Genomic DNA, 25,818 nt, shown 5'->3' on the forward strand with positions numbered 1-25,818 from the left:
TGAATCGGACGGGTATTGAACAGAATTACAGGGATGGCTGATTGCTGTGATGTCCTCCATGGATGCTGAGAGAGCGAGTAGCTCGGAAATGAACTTGTGATCTGCTGTTGAAACAGATAGAAATTGGAGAGCTCTTCAAAACTTCTGAGTTTAATTAAAGCCAGGCATTTTCAAAGCTTCCCCAGCTCTGTTGCAAAAGGCTGTACCTGGGTCTAGGTCTCCCAACAGAACTGTTCCTAGTCCTTTTTTAAGAATTGTCAACTGTGTCAAGGCCTTAACTGTTTCTGAATACTACATCTCTAAAGCTGTGGCAAACATATAAAGCAAATCACTGCAGTAAGAAAGTAAGAATTTTTATTTAGTGGGAATAGTTTTTTAGCACAACATACATTGTTAGCAAATCCTAGAGCTGACCAGCCATGGAAGGCACCATCAAAAGTCAAAAATAGGTAATAGAAACCTTGAAAAAAAAATAGTTTTGGATCAAACATCATTACTTTTTGGAACCTCTGCTGTAACTCCTGTTGACAGGAAGCTTATGCACATACACATAAATATACACACACACACACTACTTTTCCAGCGCTTTTTTAATATGTGCTCCTTTTGTCTTGAAATAGCTGCTTAAGCTCATTTTGTACTCAAAAAATGGGAAGAGTAGCAGTTCATGTAATTGCAAATGAGGTCTGTTTGACACACTCTTTACTGAAACGCAATCGATACTCTTTTCCAAACCCCTAACTGAGCCAATAGAGCAGAACACACTCATATGATACATCCAACACATCAACAGATTCTGATTCTTGCCTTACACCTACTCGACTGTAAACAAGTATAAGTGAGAACTGGGAAGTTATGAAAATGCTGTCAGGGCCCTATATTGGCCTAGAAAGTGCAGATTTTGTCAGAGGAAAGAAAACAAGAGCTGTAAGCGAGCAGGACCAAGCATGGTCTGAAGAACACCACATACCTGGTACCCAGCTGAGTGAGTTACGTGCAAGACAGAAAATTCTAGGCAGGGCAAGAGCAAAAAACACGTGCTGTGGATACCAAGGACTGTATATTTGTACGTCAGATACATGAGCCGGCTAGGTGGTCAACTAGCTATACACAACTGTAGAGTGTTGGGCTGTGTGTTGTATATTAAGACAGGAGTAGTTGAGGCTATTTGCTTTCGAGTCTCTGGGCAGTCAGGCCCTATTGCATTGCTCTGTGACCAGCACACAGTACTGTGACAGTACTTAACTGCAACTCTTCTCACAAAGCTTCCCGAATAAATAAAACCAAACTAACAATCTGTGTATTAAGGCAGATGTCTCCCTTAAGGGTTGCATATTTTTGGCCACTGGAAAGATCTCAGAAGGAAAAGCCACAGTTGTAAATGCTTTGTTTGTTTGTTTGTTTTTTAAAGAATGGTCACATATATAAAAAGAAGTGTTTCACTGCAGTTTAAATAAGTAAATTAATATTTATGTGAAAAAGCTTGTAGAACTGTCCACTGAGATACTGACCTAAATCTTTCACTAGGACAACTTATATGCTTATCAAAAAGTTTACCCACCTTGCTTTTTCTCTGTCTTTTAATTCTGCCAATCAAAGTTTCACGCAGGAGCTTAAATACCAGGCTACATTTAAAAAAGAAAAATAAAAAATGTTCCTCCTGTCTGTTCCCAGAGTAACTAGAAATTGGAAGAAACAAGCCAAATTCCAATTTGCAGCGAATCTGAAGTAAGTCTGCTTTAGCAGTTAGTCTTTGACCAGGTGGCCAGGCCCTAAGATGTCTGTAATCATTAAATTGCCACCAAAAATCAATGGAACTACACTTAGTTACACCGCTGGAAAATATTTTCTCGCTCTGCTTCCCAAAGATGCAAATCAATTGAAAATACACATTTCATCTACATCTGGAGCACTTTGATACGCCGTTTCCTTTGATAGTAACTTGTGCTATATTGCATCGACCATCAGGCATTCAAAATGCATGTTGTTCAAGAGATGCCATATTAAAGAGGATAAGAAGCAGTTGTACCGTGATAACTCAGCTGGCATTTGGCAGTAACCACTGCATTCATTTCAACAAGCTTGTCTTTTAAAAGTCTGTTCTTCCCCCATCCCCTGGGGAATTCAATATGACTATAGCTAGATGCATAGAGAATACAAAATACCCTTCAACATAGCTGTGAAATTCTAACCCCAACTCATAATAAAAAAGGTGCAGAAAAAACATCTGTGGAGCTACATGACAAAGTCTTCTTAATATCACAAACACTCTGGTCAGAACATTTGGAAGATGCATTATCTAGATAAGCATTAACAGAAAGGCCTATCAGAGAAATTTCACCAAAACTACCACCTTTTATTAAACCCAGGGGAGATTTTAAAATCACCCCATTATTCTGATGGCTTTAGAGAGCCTGTTTTCTCTGGTGAAAACATGTTTGAACGTAACGTGAAAGAGATCTGGCTTAACCCTAGCGTCAAAATATGTGGAGAACCGCGTTAATGGCAGAGCCAGATTGAAAGAAATATTTTTATCTTGGCAGACTTCACAAAATCAGGAGTAGTGTCTTTTGATCGATGTCAGCCTAAATGCCAGCTGCTTGGCTAGCATTTGAGGATTGAGCTCCACATTAGACATACTTTAGCCTCACCCACACTGGCACTTATTTAAAAGCCAGGGATCCCTCATGGAATTTTGGAATTCTGAAGTCTGGAACATCTGGACTGTGCAAGGTTAAAAAAAATGGTCCTAGGCATGCAAAACAGTTTGCAAGTGGAGAGAAAGAAAATAAAACTCTCCAGAAAGATACATTCCCTCTGTCTCTAAGAGAGATAATGATCACTGTTTCAGTGCAAAACAATAATGTGAAAAATATCAACAATAAAAGAATTTGAGATGACACTGATATTTTTTTAAAGTGAGGAAAAAATGATATTCATAACCGTAGTTCGAAATTATTCCAGCCTAATTTTAAAACATAATTTCTGTTGAAATCACAAAAGCACATTTGGCATTTTCTCAGTGTGCTTGCACTCAGTGGGATTATTTACACCTTTAAGATGAGTAAATGCTTAAACGTTGAACTGATCTTGCAATTTGAGTAGAAAGGTATCTGTTAATTTAAGTGATTGCATGCACAGAAAAGAAAATTTGCAGATATAAAAGGTAATATATATAAAAGTATAAAAAACAGATCTCTGACATGGGAAGGGTTGGAGAGGATACTACATAATTAGTTTTGAAGAAAAAACCTCTTAATTAACAAAAAAATCTAAGAACAACTACATTAATAGCAGAAGAATGCGTGATTTTTATCACATAGCTTAAATTTTGTGCCTATCAAAATGTCTCTCTTCTAAGTCATGCTGAATTCTTTGGAATGACCTCTCATTCAGCCTGCTGATCAAAATTAATTGGATATGTTAGACATAAAGTGGACTGAAACTGTATTAAAGAGAGTTTTGAAATAATATTACCTGTGGTACAGAAGTATTAACACAACGATGGGTTAAAGTTTACATTGCCCTAACAAAATGTCCTGCATGAAGGCTGACACCCAAGTCTCTCTCTACTGAGGTAATTTTGCCCACTGAAATAACTGAGATCAGCTATCAAAGATGGGCAAATATCAAGAACCTGTTGGGTCATGTGCCTTACAGTTGCAGAGAGGAATTCCCTAAACATGAGGCATCCCCCAGCTATCTAGAGACCTACCATTTCCAACAATGCTCTCCCTGAAGGCAAGGCCAGGATATGCTGGAAAGGCTCTGGAAGAGTAATCTGCGCTTTGGCAACACCTATCCTAAATATCATTCTCAAGGGAGACATTTATATGTTTTACTACAGAACGGGCCTGGGATCCATCTAACATACACTATAGGTGTAAAAAATAGAAAGGCAGGACCAAAATTTATGGTGTACCACCCATGCAGACACACACAGTCCACCTTGGACAAACACAGTTCAGGAACAGCACAGAATCCAAGCCAATTTGTATTTTCAGCCATTACCGGTATGGTAACAGGTCGAAGGTGGAAGAGGAAAAGGGTTTTTTTACGATAGGGCTGAATAATGTTGGTTCCCGTCAAAGGCAATAAGGGCAGGTGTTACTCAACAGTCCACCCTCAATGCTTAAAATATATGATCTGAATTATGACAATATTTGGATGAATTGTTCTCAGTGAAACCCCCGAGGGCTCTCCAACCTTAGCCCATTACTGTAAGCATAAAATAAAACTAGACTCACTTTTCAAGTGGAACGGTTTTGGCATCACATTAAAATTGAGTCCACATACTAAATCAGTTTGAGACATAAATGCATTTTCCCCTTAACATCACGGATAGATTGCAGTTTCAAACAGGAAAAAAAAAAAAGTTTTAAGAAGGTGAAACACATTAATAACCCATTCCTTCACTTTACTGTTGAACACGATCTGGTCCAGACTACAATGGTTAGTATCAGGAACTTGAAATGCATCTTCACCTGGTATCTTATAAATTCCCTTTGAATGTGAAGTTACTTTAACCAGGGGAAAACAAGTTTAACATAGGCTGATTTCCTGATATTAGACTTAATGGCTGGGTATTTATTTATTCCTCCTTCATGACTGTTTGCTGCGGAAGGAGGAATAACAAACACCCAGTCAAGTGTAATATTGCATGTGAGCTTTAGTTCATTTTTTTCCTCAAAATTCCACCCAGCACAGCTTAGGCTGGTTGCAGGACTGCGTGCCAGAGAGGGAGGAGGACCATTCTTCCCAGCCCTATTTCTTCTCCATCATCTGCTTAGATCTTGGACCTACAGGTCCAGGTGTTAGGGGCGACGTCTACTCTGTTTCCTTCTCCATCAGGAGTGCTGAGAGTGCAGAGGGGTGGAAACTTGGCTTTGCAACTACAACACACTTGCTCTAATTACATTTTTATAGAAATGAGAAACTAGTTGTGCTGAAACTGTAGAGATTATAAACATTGTGTTCTATATTGTGCCATCAGCTTTTAAGCAGATGGCTCAGTTTATTCAGCAGATGTCCTGGTAGCGTGATCTATTCCAGTGTTTGACTACAAATAAACTGACCAGGTTGACCAACCCTTAAGGAATTCATGAAAACTTCTCATGTTCAGAATAGTTCTCAACAGGAATATTTATATATTACTAGTTTTCATGTGCATATATTACTGCCTCCATTCTTGATCGCATAGCCTTTTAGACATATATTAGGTTTCCTCTCCCAGAACAAAGCGCCGTCATCCCTGCAAATCTCAGCTGTAAAATGTAGGAGTGAAAATTATGCTATGAATTTTTTATGATCATATTCTATTTGGTGTAAAGTTCAAAGGTCTGACATATGTAGGATTCAATGGAATATATTTTTTGGTTATATTCAGATCTGGTAAAAAATATTTGTGACATGCGCTAGAAACAATTTTAGCTTCACTTAGAAATGTGTTGTACTAATTCCCTGCTCGTCACGGAAGATAAGAACACAGGAAAGGAACTTTTCAAGTCTGTATACTTATATTACTTTTACTTTGGTGAGAAAACACAGTTCTCTGTTGGACTGCTAAGAGATGAATATTTTCTTTTTATGACTGAGCTAAGAGCTACAAAAACCAGACACTGCTAGCAGCCAGGAGCTAAGTGTACAAACAGAAGGGGAAACAGAACTTCAGAAGCAAGTCAGTGGAGTTCTACTGAACGCAAATTTTCTACCAAATAAAGATCTGGCCAGTCATCTGAAAGTTTCTCCCAGTGCCAGAAATAGCATCACAAGAAGGAAATATTTAGTTCAACAAGGTTAGGATAATTGATGGTTGTATTTTTATCATAATAATGATAATAATAATAATAATTTAAAAAACCTTCGAAGGTATTTTAGGACTTCTTTTATTCAAATAATCTGAAGTTAGGGAATCTATTGTACCTTGATTTTGTTGAGCACGCATTTGATTTTGCCAACTTCCTTTCATAGTTGTTTCTCAGAATTTGATGAAAAATTTCAGTCCAACCTCTGATTTAACAATTATGGCTTGTAAATGACTTCATTCTAAAGCTTTTATAACTCACAGCATTGTATAAATGCAGATATTTTAGTGAATCTATCTTTTTTGCTGCCACAACTATTTTTCCAGCTACTGCATTAGCCATCTTTACATATACCTGTGATAATCAAGGGATGAAATATAGTCATGTACAACAGAGTGAGACAATCCTTTAAAATGCCCTTGTGGCTCTCGTTTCCTTATAAATGCTATAAACTTTAAGGCTAATCCTCTTCCGTTGTGTACATGCTTTCATTCTTACACTGCTGCTTTTAATAACACCATGAACTAGAAATGACGCTTCGGAAAAAACATCTGACTTTCAGTACACCTGTATCCTTTGTCTGTATTTGCTAAACACTGTATGAAATGTGAAGTTCTACTATTGGTACTCTTTTAATGATGTATCTGGGGAACTATTCACATGTTTAAAATTAAGCACATTCTTAAGTTTGTCAATGAACTGATGCTAATACCTGGGAAAGATTTTGCTTGCAGAGGAATCAGAGCTTGGGGGCTAGAAAATGGGAATCACTGCAATATAGAAACCATTAATTTCAAGACATTATATGTTATTGCAGTTTGTGGATCACTCATCCCCAGAGAAACTTGAAAACAGAATTGAGATAATAGATATAATGGCCACACCTGCAGATGTGGTACAGGTTTACAAGCATCCCATACAAAGGCTATAAATTTCCCTCCTGAAAATTAATACCAGCTATAATACAGTACATGTGCAAAAGTCTCTGCAGGCTGAATAGCACCCAAAAGTCCAGATGGTTTACTTCAATGAAACATTAAAAAAAAAACAAAACCAAAATCTAAACGGGCAAAACAGACCAGCACACTCTTTGCACATAGACATTGTTGTAACTGACAAACACAGAATAAAACCATCTTCATTAACACTTTATATTCTCCTTCTTTTCACTTTGCAGCAGAATCATCCACATTTATTCTTGATAGACTAGGCAAACTGCATGACATCTTTTAATGCATCAAGCCTATTACTTTACTCAGTTGATCATAAGTCCAGCTACACCTATCCAAAAGATACTGTCCACTCCTATTCTCTTCGTCCTTTTGGAATAACAATTTTTAAACACAGCTTCAGTTCACTATTTCTATTTTAACCAAGTTCTAAATATTTTCTGTTTCTACATTTTTTGTTCGTCTTCCCCCCCAGCTCACTCCTCTTTCTTTGGAAACAGCAGTTGGATGCTTTAGGACAGCATTTAAATCATATTAGCCAAATGGCTCCAGTTGTTCTTATGCTTGTTCAGCCATCAAAGCCAGGAACAGTTGAGCCCATTTTGGATGCTCCATACAAAATACAAGCCTATTACTGTGGACTTATTTTTCTCAGTTCTTTCTTTTCATGGATCACAGATACCTTATACCTTGAGAAGGCTCAGATTTCAGGCTGAAAAACCTCTATGACTTGCTAAAGACAGAACATAACTATATGGATTAGTTATTGTTGGGGTTTATTTGTAATCTTCTCAACACCCAAATATCATTGATAGACATCTATGTTTTCAGTGACTATTACAATATACTTCAAGGAAATTCATATTATGGAGTTGGAAATTTGTTTCTGTCAGCTTCTGAAAGATGATGATGACAATGACAGAAAAGATTCATTCATATTCCTTGAAAAGACTTGTGTTTAACTCATCTATAACCTTGGGTAATAAAATAAGCCTGAGTTGAAAACTGCAAGGTTTCCTCTCAAGCTCGAGAAGAGCTTTTCCGCATTGTTTCCTGCTAATAGTTCATAAAGAGTTTAAGATCATGAAAACCAGATTTTTGTCTGTTGTTTCAGTGAATTGCTCTGATTAACTATAACTCAACATTACTGTTTCAGTCCCTCTCTGCTGTTAAATCACCTAGAAAACTTGCGCAGGGTCTCTGTTGTTGAAGTCAAGTAATGGTTAGTAGGCAATTAACTGTATCTAACTACAGTAGGACGGCTGCCTACTTCTGAGCAGCTTTGTCCTCTGGTATTTGATTGTAGCTTAGAAATGATGTGAAGGTCCATCCTTACTTCATAATTACGCTAGGAATCAGAAGAATTCCCTTGTTTCAGAGAGGAGTGCCAGGCGTCAATGCCTGGCCAGGCAGAGGTGAACTGCTGTAGAAGGTATTCTGCTGATGGACTCTCTGCACAGCACAAGAAGCCCAGCCAAATATATGAGGGTATACTAATCTTGGCCACCAGCTCATTTAAGTGAAAGTGGAGAAAGAGAAGGAGGCATTAGGAAACAATTCTTAGTTACCAGGCATCTTTCACTTGCATACCAGTCCTTCCTTGCCACTCCTAATCTCATTCTACTCGATGAAGACATGACAGCTAAACTCATAACTTTAAACAAACAGCTGTGTATTAGCTCATTTCAGGACCGTGCTAATGCAGGCAGATCGCTTCTGGACTCGTATATCTGCACAATTCTGTACTATTACTTCATACAGACTTGGGGTTCTGCACAGCATTGCATTGCACCATGAACACATACTAAAGCAATTTTACAAGCAAGAAAACTAGGTACCTATGGATTAACAGGCACTTAAGCAATGAGGCGTAGTTTATATGCAAATAGCTCTTGGTCCTAGACTCCTAACCTGCAGCTCAGGTGGAACTGAGGTATGCGAATCCATTTTTGAATCTGGACCTCTGTGTCTTATGCTTTTCAAATTTGCCCAAAGTGCATAGCAAAAATGCAAATTAGTGCTGTAAGAATTGGAGAAAACCATTTTTCAGTAGGGAAATACTACAACAGTGAGCTTGAAAGTGAAGTAAGTGTCCAAAAAAAAAAAAAAAAGAAAAAGAAAAAAAAAGGGAGAAGCATAAGGCTGGGAAAGGAATAACTTGCCGCGTGAAGCTGCAGCAAAGCAAAACAACATGAGTGAGCTACAGTTTGCCAAAGCAGCTTAGAGCAGCCCCAAAGAAGCAAAAGTCTGTCAGCAAGAGTTTTCCCCTATGACTCTGATCCTCAAGTTTAGAGCTTTCAGGCTATAACCAAAAGGAACACAGGCTGTTACAACATAAACAGAGAATTTTTTAACTCAAGCTACATAACAGGCTTGCTTTTCAGTTACAAGGTGTTTCATGCTGCTGCACAAGAGACTCACTTTTAACTACCAGAGAAGTACTTTTATAGAGCTTGCTAGTTTAACTTGTGATCAGCCTTTCAGCCATGAGCTACTGTCTCCCTGCTCCATCCTTGCCTCCTTGCTTTAAATTAACTCCTTAATTGCCACTGTACTCAAAGCATCTTTGAGCGTACATATTTTCTCTTTGAAACAGCCTCAATTTATCATTCCAAGAAGAGAAAGATGGTAGGTATGGGAAATACACACCGCAAGTAACATTCCTATACAGCTTTTAAGTTTCAGAGCAGACTGCTGTGAGTCTTCCTGCTTGCCATGGCGCAGGCTATACCAGGACACACCACATCTAGTCTTTTCTGGAGAACTACTCAGAGGATGCCACTATTACTAAAGCCTGAGCTGAGGTAGACTCAGTAGGCAAATAAAACAAAAAAGAATCATAGCTAATGACCTTCACATCCACATCCATTATTCTTCTGAGATTCAGTTGCTATTTGAACACTTTTCTGTTCCACCTGATCTCTTAATCAAGCTATGAACTTCAGCTTTCCGGTTATTCCCACTTCACCAGTATCATACCACAGGCAGTCCTGTGGGAGCTCTCGCTTTCACTGGGGAAACGTGAGGGCTCTGCAGGTTCTCCTCAAGGTTACTGAGGTTTCTAAAAGGATAGACAGGAATCTAGAGGGATTTACCAGCAGCCTGACAGCCACTGATTTTGGTGCAAGTCAGGCTGTTAGATGGTTCTGAAAATCCCAGTTTGAGCCTGTTTCCAGCTGTAGGCACCTAAATCTCTTTAAAATAGGATTGCATAAGAGTGCACAACAAGGTCATTTAAGGAGATGAAATAAGCTTTAAGTGGCATATGGCTATAAAAACAACAAAAGCAGCTGTTAAATGCTAACAGCTTTTGGACATGAACTACAATAGCTAGGATGCTTTTTAACTGGCCATTTAGATAAGATAGAAATGAGGAAAACAACAGTAATAAAAAAAACATCAAAAAGCTCTCTTCTAAGTAGAAATCTATAACCAGAATTTTAGAAGTCACAACAATGAACTTTTTCTGTTATTTCCAAAAGAATATAGGGTTCAAGTAGTATGCTAGTAGTAGTATTTCCAATCGTACACTATTTTTCTGTTAGTTAGCTGTTAGTAAAGAAATGAAATTGTTTGGACACAGCTTTAAAGTAAGTATGAAATCACAAATTAAGTTGGACAGAGAAAATCTCTGCTGATGAAGTTGTAATCTATGTTCAGGAAAAAAACTATTCTGGTTATCCAATAGTTCTCATAGTCAGATGAGAGCCTTTGGGTACTACAAATAAGGTTCAGTGAAGTTCAGCCACTGGGTTCTGGAGAACTACCCACCATCCCCAGAAGCCAACCCTCAGCCTTTCCTCTTTAACTGATGACTCCTACCGTTGTTCAATAAATCCCTTCCCTACCTTCCCCACTGCAGTAACCCTTTCTCTCCTCATGCTCGGGCTGCTGGGTAAGCAGGGAGAGGGAGCAGCTAGACCAGAGCTGGCTCTCATGCAGAGGAGAAGTGAAATGGAGGAATGGGTAGGTCAACCCTGCAGCTGCAAGGGAGAAGGGAGGCATGAGAGAGAGCACGGGGATAATTCCCTGCCCAGCAACAGCTGCTACCACACATATCTTGGCTTCTCCTCAAGGAGGAATGGGAGCAGATCAGCCACCTGAGCTGCATACTACTTGAACCCTATTTTCCTGGCGAAGACAAGGTAGGCAGTCTGTTGCCACGGGCAAATGACTACTTCTTCTATTCTTAAAAGTATCCCTCAGAGAAAGAAGCACTTGAGGAAAACGTTACAGGCAATAACCCCCAAAATAGTGAAAGTGAAATACAGCATTTTTACAATTAATTACAACATGGTCAGCAACAACAAATCACACTACTAAGTCATTATCAGACACAATTCCATGCATGTAATCATATTATCATCACCTTCCTATTTACTTAGAATTGTCCTGTGAGAGAGGGAGAATAGTAACTGCTGCTAAGACACAGAGAAGGTAAGTGACTTACCCGAGATCACAAAGGACGGGCGCAGCTAAGCCAGAAGTGGAACCCATGGCATCCCATACCGTCACAACATGAGATATCCGTTCTGTGCCTCCCATCACATTGCTCCCACATTGGCCTCAGCTGACTTTGTACCAGCACCTGCACGAAACAAAAAAGTTATGCAAAACTCAACAACAAAAGTGATCTAGTTGTTCTTTGTTTACAGAGTTTATAAATAAATCTTCTATTCGTTAACCTTCACTGAGTTGAGCTCTGCCTTCTACCAAAGGTAGAAACTTGGGTTCAACAAACCCTTCCGTGCCAACTGGATTAATTTTAGTCAGAATTGCAATGAGCATGTAATGAAAAGTCACATAAAATAAAGGTGCACCCACTTTTAAATACCAGCAATGCTACAAATTCAGATGAGATGAAGCACAGTAACAACAACAAAAAACCTTGCATTTCAGTTTTCCTAACCATCGAGCAACGTTCCCTGGATTTTCTACAAGGACATCTGTAAAGTGCATTTAATAAAATATATAATTATGGTTTTAATTATTGTTTAATTAATATTTTTTTTTCCTGAAGGGCTTATATCTCACCTACTATCGCATGGCTTTAGGCTCCTGTTTGACATAACGATTTTAGAATGCCAATTTTTTTGTCCTAAGAAACACGATAGTTTTCCAGTTTCAACAGTCTAGGTTTTTGTCCTAACAAACATAGTTTTGCAGTTTTCAACTTCTAGGAATTGACCTAACAAACATTATAGTTTTGAAGTTTTAAACTTTCAGGTGAATAAAAATCAGTCCCAGTTTGGAAAGTCAATGCAGAAAAATGTCTTAATGTCCCAGACTTATATAAGCACCCCTTAGTACGGGTTTCACCTAATCCAGGAGCACTCAACTTCCATCCATTTCCTTCATTTCTGTACCAGGAGCTGTTTTCAGCTGCTTCCATTGTCCTTATTGCTATATGTATGTACATCTAATCTTTCGTTGTGTTTACATAAAATTCACAATTATATTGGCATGAAGTTTAAATTCCCTTTCTAGTCAACATGGAAAGTCTCAGATTTTGACAATGCACCAAACTTGGAGGAGAAACCCCCAAAAAAGTTCAGAAAAATGCCCTTTGTGATCTTACTAACTGCAGCTAATGAGCCCTGCATCACTGGTCGCTGCCTCCTCTGTTCTACCAACACCGCTGTTTGTACGGTTCCATTGCGGGGTTGAAACGATCTTTATTTAAGGTCAGACTCTCTTTATTTCTGTAGAGGGTTGGGGTTTTTGCTTAGTTGTTTTTCTAAAACCAGGAACCCTGTAGCTGACTGGTTTGCAGTTTATTCTCAAAAGCTGTTGTACTAGTGAATTGAAAAGGCAATGAACTGCAGCACCGAAATGAATGTCTGGGGGCAGAGAGAGGTGGGAATGTCTAATGTGGCTTCCTCGCCAGAACAGACACGACACAAATATGTTGTTTTCAGTCAAGCAAAATGCTGAGCCTCTGGGTAAATATTCGTATTTATTTTGGGTAAAAGGGTCTACTGAAGTATGTAATAATTAAGAGAGGACTTAAAGAGAATTAAAAGAGGAATTTTTCTGGCCATAAAATACTGCTTTCACCAGTCATCAGCTTGATTTGAAACAATAAACTTCAAGGATCTCAACAGTAACGACACAAGTTTATCAGAGAGGTTACAAATTCCAGTTCTTCATGGGACTTGGAAAACTGGAGCATGTTTCAGAAATCAAGATCTACAGCAGCCTTAATTTTCAGATAAATATTTAAGAGTTAATTTTTAAACATTTCAACAATGAAAAACTGTGGGTTTAGAAGCAGTTTTGGAACAAACCTCAATCTTGTTTGGGGATTTTTTTTCAGCTATTCCATGTGCATGTTATACATAATACAAAAATACAGTCACAGATGAATAGTAAGGATTATTATTCTTGAAAAGTATACACATTGTAGACCCCTGATATACAGCCAGATTTGGATAACCTTATTTATAGAAGTTTCCATTTACTCCTCTACCAAAAAACCTGAAACCAAGTACAGGGCAAATAAACACGGAAAGACGCATTTAGCATTTCTCATGAAACAACTGAAAACAGATGCACCAACAACTACAGGAATCTGAATAAAAATGCCATCATTTTGCTCAGACTAAACTGTAATTTCGATTTTACAAACATACACACAATTACATTTTCACGTTAATTAACTACTTCTAGTACAAGTGTAGAACAAAACATCAAATACTACAATTACCACAGCTCCAGACGGAGTTTTTAGTGTTTCAGTCACATCTTGACACAACTATCCAAAGTGCAATCTTGTCAAAATCCATAAAACCAGGGTCTCCCCCGCCTCCTCTGAACAGTCTAGAGGCATCTTTTAGTCACTTCATTTGGGTGAAGCGTCAGTTTTACGCCGTGCCCAACTCACTGACGTTAAAGTGCTGCAATCCATTAGGCCTGCTCTAAAATGCAAGGCAATTATTAGTAATTGTTGTTGCTGGTTTTGTTGTATAAACGTTCCCTTCCTTTGGCTGGTATGTAATGACAACATGTACTATGTTACTTCCTTCCGTTTATACTTCTATTAGTTCACTAATTTGAATCTGTCAGGATCCATAGGTTTCAAAATAGACTTTGTTTCTAAACAGGCCTACTTCTCCCTTACTTGTGCCTGCTATCAACTTCTAACAAAAATAATACTCGAATTAAAAATTAAGAAATTAAAGAATAATTTTAACTTCCTTAAATGATACTTTTGTATCTCTTATTTACCAAAATTATGAGAGAATGCCTTTATATCAAAATGTTTAAACATCAATTACTTTTGTCAGAAAATTCTTCATGAAGTTTGTTTGAAACCCACCTCTATGGAAACAAGTGATAACAGGGCACCTCTAACGACCATTTTCAGCCCAACCTAACCCAGTTATCATTTTCAGTTCAGTCCAATTGCTTTCATGATCGAGTATTTCCATTTTATCCATAACAACAAAGTATTTACAAAATATTTATTTTCAAAAGGCTGATTTATTTCATTTTACCTCTAGGGAGGTTTTCTTTTTCTTTATCTGGCTGGTAATATTACCAACATTAGAAAAGACATTTCTTCACCCAGGTTCCCTTGGAACTTGACAGTATCATGTTTGCTCTATATTTCTTGCTTGTAATGGGAATCAGATCAGTAATGTTGCCTCATCAGTAATTACACAATCAAATGTATTAGTCAGAAAAGTATGTTGTCCCTTCAGCCAACATCATATCAAGCATTAAAATTACAGATAAGGTTCCAGAAATGCACAGCATTTTCCCAGAGTGAATGAAGCCTCCTGCTCACATTTTCAAACCCATTTTTATGAGCCCTTCGGATTGATGCATACAGAAAAATAGTATCTTAGAAAGATGACGCAAAGGTCCCCGCTGAGCCGGAACTTCCAAACCCTGCTCATGGAACCACATCACCTTCCTGAAAATTTATTTTAATTGCCAGAGGAATGGCTTTTTGAGCATTTAAGCTAATGAAACATGTAGCGCACACAGCAACATGTTGATGGACTTGCACACTTGCAGAGGTATAAGCTTCAGCTGCCCCATCTATTCCTGGGGCATTTTACAAGATCACTCACCTCCACAGGTTTTCTGAGCCCACCCTGCAGCCTTTCCTTCATTTGGAGCACTTCTAGGGTCTCTCTCCTTTCTCTGGCTCCCAAGTTTCAGGACTTCTAGCACAGTGTTTATCTTAGAGATTCTTACTCATCTTTCAGATTGGGTTTGGAAGCAGCTGAGGGGGTTAAAAATTAACGGCGGATCACAGGCAGCCAGACACAGAGAGTATGGATGCATAAACCTTCTTCCTATAGAAAACCAAACTAAAATCTATATAATGCTGGCTTATTGATGGTTCGAGTCAGGATATCTTCTTATGCATCTATCTGTGCACCTGATATTGCTGGTCAAAATTTGGCATCAGTTTCATGCTGGTCTAGCCCCATTACCTTCACTGGAAACAGCTGTGGATTACCTTGTGAGAAAAAGGAGGTCTCACTGTATCAAAAAGAATTTGTCGGATCAGAAAAATTAAAGGTCTTGTATTCTAATCTAGGTGCATTTTAATATACATCTAAGTGACCAATTTTCTTCAAATGGATTTCATTCCTTGCCTATTTCCAGAAAAGACATGAAAGTGAAATAAAAAGGTGGAGATGCCTTAACTAAGACTGCTCAGGCTCAGTCCTGAATGAGGAAATACAGAAATCATGAAAGCCAGATAAAGGGAATCCAGCCAACACGTTCATATGCCTGTCAGCCAAGTAGTTATGCATCTTCCGCCTAAGGTGACGAATCTATAACCTCGAAGTGTAGCATAGTGTAACCATATTGTATTTCCACACAACAAAATCTTTGAACTCAGGCTGAACCCTGTTCAGGAGCTTTCTACTGAGAAAAAAACTGCATTTGCATCGATTCTCCTAGCAGCTATTCTCTTCAGAGCAATAGATTGTGCATTCTTGATGGTAGGCCTAGAGAGCTGACTTATTTTCCTGCATGGTATTTACATAAACAGTACAAGCTGTAAATTTCCAAGACTGCAGATGATATCTTAATGATTTTGCTTTCAAAACACATTTTTTTAAAGGTAATAAATTCATGTCAATAATTCCATAACTGCTGTTCTATCTGAACTTTTTATATCGAAACATGACGAGTTTAAGTGATTTCCCCTACATATTTACTCTAATATCAGATAAACAATGTTGACAATTTTCCTATGTGAAACCAAACCAGCCCTTGACTGACATTTACAGCAGTGACTGAAATTGAAGCAACATAAATCACTGGGTTTTAACTGTAATTAAATTAATAGCAAAACCTTTGATCTAGATAACCAATTCTAATTTGATTTTTATTTGTACATTTTAATCATTTGTCTAAAGAAAGGTTGACTCTTTTGGGGTGATAGAATTTGGTATTTCCTTCTGCTGCACTGAATGTATACATATGTATTTAACGTAGTGGTTATATATGACTACTTTATGTTTACTTCATTTCTAGTGTTTAGTTTTATTGCGTTAGAAAATAATGATAAAGTTTTTTTAAAGTTGATATGTATCAATTATATTAGCATGGAAATTGGAATCTGCTTAAAATAAACAAAACAAGCATTTTGAAATTTTATTTGTTAAATAAAGTTGTCTTAAATATGTATGGCTCGTAAGAAAACTGAAGTATTAATAAACTAATTTTCAGTACAAATGCAATTTAAGTAACATAAGTATTTTTATGCACTTAGTGATTTAAACATATTATTTCCATTCTTCCAGGACTTTAGGAAGAGTACATCTCACCTTCTGACATCTAGCTCCTAAACGCAAATTGGAAAAGGGCGGGGGGGAAGTTATTGCTTTTTCTATTCTCCCAACTGGATTTTAAATTTTCGATGAACTAATTATAAACTACCTGAAAAAAAACCCAGAAAACTAAAACATTCACACACAGAGGGAAGGTAGTGTCTCTATCAACAGCTAGTTTAATACTTCAGCAAACTAATTCCAGGAAAACTTTAGCAGAATATCTATGCTGCTCTTATTACTATTTTCAAAGCCAAATTTTTAATAGTTTATTGCAAGTATAGTCATTATATAGATTATGATAGCTTCAAATTCTTTATATATATGCACACTTTTTTTTAATTACTAAATATATATTTAGAAAGTCAAAGAAGACGAAACAGATTTCATTTTTATCTACCCTTCAATAAAAAAATATAAAATCCGACTGCTGCATTCTCAAGTCTGTGGGGGAAACCCGAAAGAAGTGGTTACATGGCAAACTGTGACAAACTCATTTGTCAGGAACCATACGTATCCTCAGAAATGAAATGCATGCAGGGCATTAATTAATATCTTGCATTTACATAGATAGTCTTTCATATCAAAGAATCCTGAAGCACTTTGCACATATATACAAAATATATCTTCACAAAACTCAACCAGAATAGTTTCATGTGTCAGCTCAAAGAAATCCTCTAAAAATTAGCCACCTATCTAGCATCTCTTTTTCACAAAGTAACTATTAGCTACTTCTCCAACAATTCTGGCAAGCAAAATTCAAAAACTCTCTTCTACTAGTAGCACAGGAAATTAAAAGCATCTCACAAATTACTCCAGTCCTCGCTATAACTTGAAAGCCCCTCTGGGGCCACCTGACATACTCTTCTTTGATCTCCCCTTCCCCTTGTAAACCACATAGCCCTTACCCCCCAAATTAAAAACATACAGCTTTTTCATCTCCAGTCTCTGCAATGGTAGCTTATGCATTTATGCCGTGCCTTATAGCATCGTCAGCTTTATGTTGCTCCTATTACACAATGATTTGACAAAATTGTTCAGTGAAAAGACCCTTCTCTCTTTGTGAGTGATTTTCATTCACACGTGGTGATTCTCATTGAACTTCTGGTTTGAAAACTTCTGACTGATTGGTGGGGATCCGTATTAGCTGCTTACCCTATACCTGCTTCTTTAAGAATTTAATAGAAGTCAGAGATTCACGGAGTTTATAATTTATCATGTTATCCAGTAAACAAATGGATTCTTCTTTTTATACAGGAGTCCATTACACTGTACACATACAGCAGCCGTCACACTGTTCTTTCTTTCGTCCATCAAGTCCAGAAGCTCGTCTCCTGCAGTGGCCAAACACCTCATCATACATCAAACACTTCAGACTATTTTACACAGCAAGTGAAATTTCCTTTCTGATCTCCGCAGTGGCTGAAGTCTACTTACAGTTGTCTTACTAATTCTGGTGACAGTGTAGCTTTTGGTCAGGATATTTTTCAACTTATTACAACCTCGGTGTAAAATTTAGGCTCTGCAGTGTCTTGCTCTTTTGTAGTAAAGGAATGGGCAGAAGAGCAGCAAGACACATCTCTCCTTTTGCATCACCAGTGAAGCAACAAGCACATTTGCAGTCCTTATGCATTGCTAGGTGCATGTTTTGCTATAGTTAGTCAGGTATTTCATCTTCTCTACAGTATGCAAAAAACATGCCTCCAGGAGGGGGTGGGGGGAAGAAGTCAAGTTTTCTTTATGTTCCTCTGAGATACTTAATGACATTAGGCCCTTACAAAGTAAAGATTCGAGTTTTTGAAAGAATTCTAGCTTTGAATTCTGTGACAAAATCAACCAAACAAGAAAACTACTCATTAAGCTTCTTGTAGTTCTGCCTAATATTCAGCATAATCCCACATCTCCCTGAAACCTTCTGGGCTCAGGACTAATGGAACAGTTGCAGATATCTTGAGTCTCTCAGTGATGAACCAAATGTTATTTTGCTTTTTAGTATTTGACTTTCCATCTCAGGTCAGCACTCTAACATCAGTCAGACTAAGAGAGTGACTGGGAGAGACGTAATTTGCAAAATATACCCTGCAGCACAATGAAAAATGATGTAGTTAAATAAAAACAGTGTGCTGGGTAATTGGGAGCTGAACTTATTTATTACAAATTGAATGACTCCACAGATCTAGTTAAGTGCAGCTTCTGAACATAACCAGCAAATAAAAAGGTATCATTGCTGACTGCAATGTGCTATGTGCTAATTTCTCTAAGGTAAGCTGGGATCATCAGAAGACTAGGAAGGGAGTTTCAAACATTGTTTCCCACCTTGACCTACCCAGTTGCTGAGCAGACCTCATCATAAGGGCGGCGTTATCAGGGCTAGCTTGTTCCTGGCCTTGAAGGGCTGTTCCAGCAGCTGAAGCTTGCTCAGCTGTCAGGAAAAACCTGGTCTGCCCCTTTCTTTTTGGTACAGCTCTATGCATGCGAAACCAGAGAAGTGGTGCTGAGAGGTGCTGTTCTGGCGTTAAGTAACCGGAATATGCTTCTATGCCCAGGACATCCTTCACTGGCCTGTTAAGTCTGATGACAAGGAAATCATTCCAGATGTACAGCTCTAAAAACTAGTTGCATATTCCAACTCAGTCCTAATTCAGATAGTTTTTATAATAACAAACTGGTGACATTACAGTTTCTTTACTTTATTACACTAACAAAATGGTCTTCATTTACATCTCTGTTTGGTATGAATTTTCACTTTGAAAACTATTGCCAGTTTCAAACCAGAACAAGTAATCTACAAAAAACCACACATGCACACAGAAAGTTGACAAAGCACTCTCTGTTTCACAATGAGACAAAGCTAAGTCTTAATGAAAAGAAAAGGTAACAGAAAACAAACCAAAAGAACTCCAAAATTTGGTGACACGCTATTTAATACTCAGGGTAGAAGTCATATTACGAAAGAACTTTTTGTGACATTATAATAATGGAAGAAAAAAGAAGCTACCAGTCAAATGAAACTGTTAGCAAAAATGTGACAGTTCTATGCCATGGAATATTTTAATATAAAGACCTACCTACTTACAAAAAGCTAGCAACAATGAACTAATGATACAATGGGGAGGTAATGTAATGCTGAGATATTAAGTGACCGTTCAGGAACAGGCTGCCTGTATCATGCTGAAGTTTTCATTTACGAAGATCATTTCTCCTCAGAGCTCTTTGACCTGTGTCTCAACAATGTCTCTTTCTTCCCTTGCTATGCTCCTACTTTCTAATGACTTCTGTTCTGACCTTAGCATGTTTTTGCATACTTCTTGCATATTTTACCAGGCGAGCTGCCATCCTTCAATATTCCACTCCCTTGTAACAAAGACATCCCAAAATATCTTGTGTTAGATCCTTCTAGAAACTATTGTAATAGCTGGGTTCTGAAAGTAAGATTTTTCCTGTCCGTTAAGAGAAACCAGTGGGTTCTCCATGTGAGGCATTGGCTGTAATTAAAAGTTGGTCCTATTTACACCTACTTATTTCAGCCAACCAAATTTCATACAACTTTCTTTATGCAGGTGTTTTATACACCTGTTATTTTTCACACAAATGGTAAAAATCTGGGTAGGCAGGTAGAATCCCTAACCAAAATGCAGCTTTTACTTTTTCTCAACACCAGTCCACATGCTAGCTCTGATATTTAAAAACTCCTTTGAAGTTAGTATACCTAGTTCTGATGTAATATGCAAATGTCATTGAGATCTAGCCTGAAAAATGGTAATATTCTAGTCCCATTCAAAATGCTTACCCAGGAAAGAAAATCTGTCAAGAAAGGAATGACGAAGAGGTCAAGATTAGAGTACAAAAAGAACACTGTGCTGCAGTTGCTAAATGCTTTCGAAAAGAAGTCTGCTACAGTAATTTCATTGTCACGGTTCAAGGGATTTTCTCTAAAATTTTACTTGCTGCTGTAGCTACACCATTAGCTCTGAAAGCACTTAAAAGCTGAATCTTGGCGTCAATAGACTACAATGTGTAGCACTGCATTCTACTTATTTTTTTGAAAATTTGCTAACAGAAGGAGCAAATTAGTCATCCATCCTTTCCCTTTTAGATCAAATTCAGACATGGTGTATGCAGGTTGCTGAAGCTGTGTTTACCAGCTTTGGTAAGAGGGTCCTGATCCCATTTCACTCAAAAGCAAAAATCCCATTGATACCAAGGCCGACAGAATGTCATACACAGCATTTAGATGCTAAGCTATTTCTTAACGTGGATGGGTCTGAGCATTCACAGTTACCATTAATTTCCACTAGAAGCATGTGTGCTCTGGCCCTCTTAAAATCAGATTAAATATCCTTAAAACAATTACTGTTTTCAGTATTAGCGCTATGTTTGACATTGAAAGCGTCTGAAACTAAGTGGAAAATCTTTTTTTTTCCCCAAAAAAAGAACAGTCATCATTAAGAAAAGGAGGATTAATAAATGGCTTCAAATCTTTCAGTTTCTGAAAGTCTTTTACTAGGTGACATTCTCCTCTTAGAAGTCATTTATGTGAAGTATTAAGTCATCAATCATTTGGGATCATACAGCACTGATAATTTATATGATTCCTCTATAGGAACGATGCACGGCACAAGGATGCTGTGTCTCTCTGGGGGGCATTATTGTTATATTTTGTTTGGATTTCTCAGAGCTTCCTGTGGTAGCTTGGCTACCCATGGCAGGTACCTCTATGACATTTGCATAGCAACAACAGGTGGAATTGAACTATATCTTTTGAGAATGAGTTGGCTTTACTTCCTACTGGTACTGGGTGTAGACAGATACCAGCTTGAAAAAAAGGCAAATTGCTAAGCACAGAATAAACCTTCACATACAGCAGATGATGGAGAGGAAATAGAAAGGTACCAGCTGAAATCCACTGGCAGTATAGACCAGAAATATTAAACCTTTTGATCAGCGGTTTTCTTTGCTGACAAAAAAAAACGTATGAGAACCTCTTCAACTCTTTTTTCCCGCTTTCCAATGTTTCTCAGAGTTATGTGATTCGTCTCAGTGAAGGCATACTTCAGAGAATGACAATGTTTGCAGCTAGATGAAAGGTGGCAAGACCATACAAGAACAATCACGTGAGTCAGAAAATTATTTTGGATTCATTGCTTACTTGCCCTGCATATATTCATCTCTGTAGGAACAATATCTGATTTGAGCGATGGCAAAGGGCATGTGTTTGAGGCTCACACCAGTATTCATTCCTTGAGGAAAGTAAACTTGGTTTTGGTGCCAGCAGCTGACTGCTTCACAAAACTCCTAAAACTTACGTAAATCTGCCACGTCTTCTTTTCAGAGGAAAAAAGAAAACCCAACACATTCCTAAGTTCACCACACTGTGTCAAAAGCATAGTAAATTGATCATATTCTCCCCCCTCCTTGTTAGCCATACTTAACCAGTCGTCACACAAAAATATTGCCATGGTAACATATAGTGATAGCAACAACAAATAGCAAAGACACAGGGAGAACATCATTTATGTATGGTCCAGAGGCTTTTACTCACTTGGAACATTGCTGAGTGATTCTGAATAACAAATTACTTAAAATTAGCAAATTTGCAAATAGCACAATAAAGAAAAAGAACTCAGGGATCTTTTCAAAGAATCCTCTTCTCAGTCTCTTTACCTCTTTATGCATTTGTAAACCCCTTTCTCTCCTTCTTCCCGGCTGTGGAGTGCAGAAACTTTCCATATCTGCCACCTGGTATGTAAATCAAGAGTATTCAGGATGTTGTATACTTTCCAAAAAACTGGAAATGCAGTTAGTTGTGAAACTATAACATCCAGGTGAGAAAATAATTCCTGCAGAAAGCGACATAGTAACTCTGATGTTTTTATGAAGGAAACAAGATCTGCCAAGAGCTGATATGCTAGACGGCAGGGCAAATTCTATTGTGACTTATGCATCTTGTAACCCAAATATAACTCAGACAACCAATTTGTGACAAGCCATGATGGCAGCTTGGAAGAAGATTACTTTCACTGTTGCTATTCAAGGAGGGAAACTGGATGTTTGATCTTAATGAAGATCTTCAGAAATCAGACCGGTCTTAATGGATATAAAAATAACACCAAAGCAAAAAGGAAAAAGAAAAAAAAAATCAAAGATCTGCTTCACAGCTTTATCATGCACTATCTCCAAACAGGGTATAGATGTACAGAGGTGACACAGACGTTGACAGCATCAGGTTAGCAAGAGATAACAAAGCAGTACATTAGGGTGTCTCAGTACAGATTTCAGGACAGCAAAGCACTGTTTCCATTGGAAATTTAATACTCTGCACACCTGATATCTCACAGAGCAGATTGTGAAATGACTGCAGGCCCTGCAAGGGACAATTCGGCACAGAAGCCTTTACAGGGATATTAATTGCAACGGTGCTTTCTATGAAAGTCAACAATCTCACTGCTATAGGGTTTAAATGGTGGATAAAAATAAAGTAATGCCCAAAGTGTTTCAATAACTAACAGGCTGAACCTATTTCTGTTGTAATTCCCTTAATTTTTACAACTCTAACACTTTCAAAATGTAAACCACTCTGTTTTAACCAAGGAAGAAGAACACACTGAAATTCTTCCTATTAGTCTTGGATCTGAACATCAATACAGAAGAAACACCTGACACCAAAGCCGAGTGTATTACAGAGGGATATTCAGAAGTCATTCAGTACTCAAACCCAACACGAATCTCTCTCTCACTTGCTCGCTTGCTCCCTCTCTGGGGAATAGTCATTTCTCAGTGGCTGGAATTATGATGCTTGACTTGGCAGTGCGGTGAAAGCATCACATGGCTTCTAATGAAGGCCCAGAGTGCTCTTTCTAGTATTGGTAGCTGGTTATGTCACCAGAATGTTCTCGCATGTCAAGCGCAGGTGCCCCTACTGCTGCATTATAAATAAAAACATTTTCAGTCAGAATTTGGATTTAAAATGAAAGTAGCAGCAACCAACCAACTATTGCATCTCTAAATAACAGCATGTAGGCAAAGAAAGAAAATAGGTGATCTGCGATCATACTTAGTCATGAAAAGCAGGTGAAAGAGGTTTTAAAAACAGAACATCTAGCAGTAAGCAGAACAATTTGAAATTAACAGCACATAATAAGGGCATGAGCATTTAAAGACACCGTTCAGAAATTAGAAAGATGAAAGAAAACAGTCTTTGAAAACCATTTAATGTATAATTAGGTTAAGCATGTGTATCTGGAGGAACTCAAAACTAACTCGGAACCTATTCTCAGATTTTAAACCAAAACCAGTTAAACTTTTCCACAATGTGGGAAAGTTCTGTTAGTATTTCCATTCCTCTGGGCATTTCTTGGTTCAAGCAGCTGAAGATTTAATATGGAAAGAGGAACAATTTTTCTAAGCTTTTACTGGAGCATTTGAGTTGTCTATTGATGTTAAACTCAACAGCAACCAAGTTGGTCCGGAAATCAAAGGTCTCAAGTAGCCTCCAGTTCCATACAATATTCCACTAACTTAAGCTTGATCAGTAGTAATGAGAATCGATCGGTAATTTTTCCACTGCAGAGACTGTCAGGTTGGCTTCTTGCATTCAGGATGGAATTTCTGGACAAGTCATGGGAGAACGATATCTCAGGTGGGTAGTGGGGCACTCACTGGTGATGTGGGAGACAGCTTGCTTAAATGAACAAAGGAAAGCAAGGAAATGAACCCAGGTTTCCCAGATCTCCTATCTTTAATAAGAGTGTACTCCTCAGTGCCTTGGAGCTCTTTTTCTCAAGTTTTACCTTGAGAAACTTGCAAAGGTCTTAATTTCATGTCAGTGGAAAAGGAAAAAATTCAGTCTCATCACTATTCTTTTATAGAATCACATAAAAGCTTCTTGCCCAAACTCTTAAGAATGTAATTTCTGTCACCTTTCCCTGCTGCTAGGTTCATCAAGCTTCCAGTGAATTCTGGGATACTTCTATACAAAGCAGGATCTAGAACCATGACATTTTGTATCTTTGCAAAATGAAGAAAGAAATAAGTACATACATACATAAATAAATCAATTTCATTAGCTTGGAAGTAGTTGCCACTTCCATAAACCTCTAAATATAACTGAGCAAAACAGACCACTGTTTGGCATTCTTTGGTGGTTGTTTTTCCTTCTGTAGCGTGAGCCAGGATGCACTCTGCATGTCCACATGCAGCTTTAGATAACACAGTGCAAGAGGAACAGTTATTCTCTCACAAATGCAGCTGTTACCCCAGGAACAGATAACGTTCAATAACATTCACCAACTTCTAAACGAGCCAAGCATGAGAAACAAGACAGTGCGATGGTGTAATGCTGACTGCCAGGTTGCTACTGAATCCCTAGAGGATGATTCTCCATCATGTCTAATGGGGTGCTCATGCTGTGTGCCTATTTGCATAGTAATTTTGTGTGGAGCACCCCTGGGCACCAGCCTTCTATCAGAACTAGAGGGAGGAGAAACCAACCTTACATACCAAAAAAGTAGCCGTTGGAATGAGAAAGGAAAGGAGGGCAACAAGTGAGAAAATTGAAAGGGGACCTTGAAGGGAGAACAAAGGATATTTGAATTCCTTCAGTGTAAAATTAAAAGTAATACAGAGACTGATTGAATTCCAGATCCTTGAAAATCAAATTCAATTCCTAAAACACAAGTCCAGATGGTTGCGCTGATGTAAATAAATGCAACTTCATTGGCTTGAAGGGAACAGCATCAGTGTATACCAGCTGAGGTTTTGGCAAATCCTCCTTCTGAGGTTCAAGCGACGCTCACATGTTCTCAGGTCAGTGGACACAGATTTACAAGATTCATTCCCAACATACTGTGATGACAAATAGATACAATTACCATTTTGTCCTCATTGCTCACCACAATAAATTTTCATTTCATTTTTCATGCCAGAAAACTCTACACATTAACATCACCAAACCCGTATTTTGGCAGACGCTGAGGGTTTCCGCTGAATCTTGCCTGCCAGCTTCTTTCTGTGACTTACCGCAAAAAGTGATGTACAAGGTAATGCAGAGGGAATTTCTGATAATTATCTGCATCAAAGAAATACAGTTGATTTAAATTAATTTAAGAATGAGAATATGATCTGCATCAACAGCCCTATAATTAGACATCTTCTCAATGCATTAGTACCAGACAGTTGTATCTTTTGTGTCTCAGCTGTAGGTCTAACCTTGGCTTGGAATAACAATTTCTAGCAGAAAGGGAGGATTTCAGTCTCACACATTCA

Source organism: Pygoscelis adeliae, unplaced genomic scaffold, assembly GCF_000699105.1.
Source record: "Pygoscelis adeliae isolate BGI_AS28 unplaced genomic scaffold, ASM69910v1 Scaffold16, whole genome shotgun sequence".
NCBI classification, from domain to species: Eukaryota; Metazoa; Chordata; class Aves; order Sphenisciformes; family Spheniscidae; genus Pygoscelis; species Pygoscelis adeliae.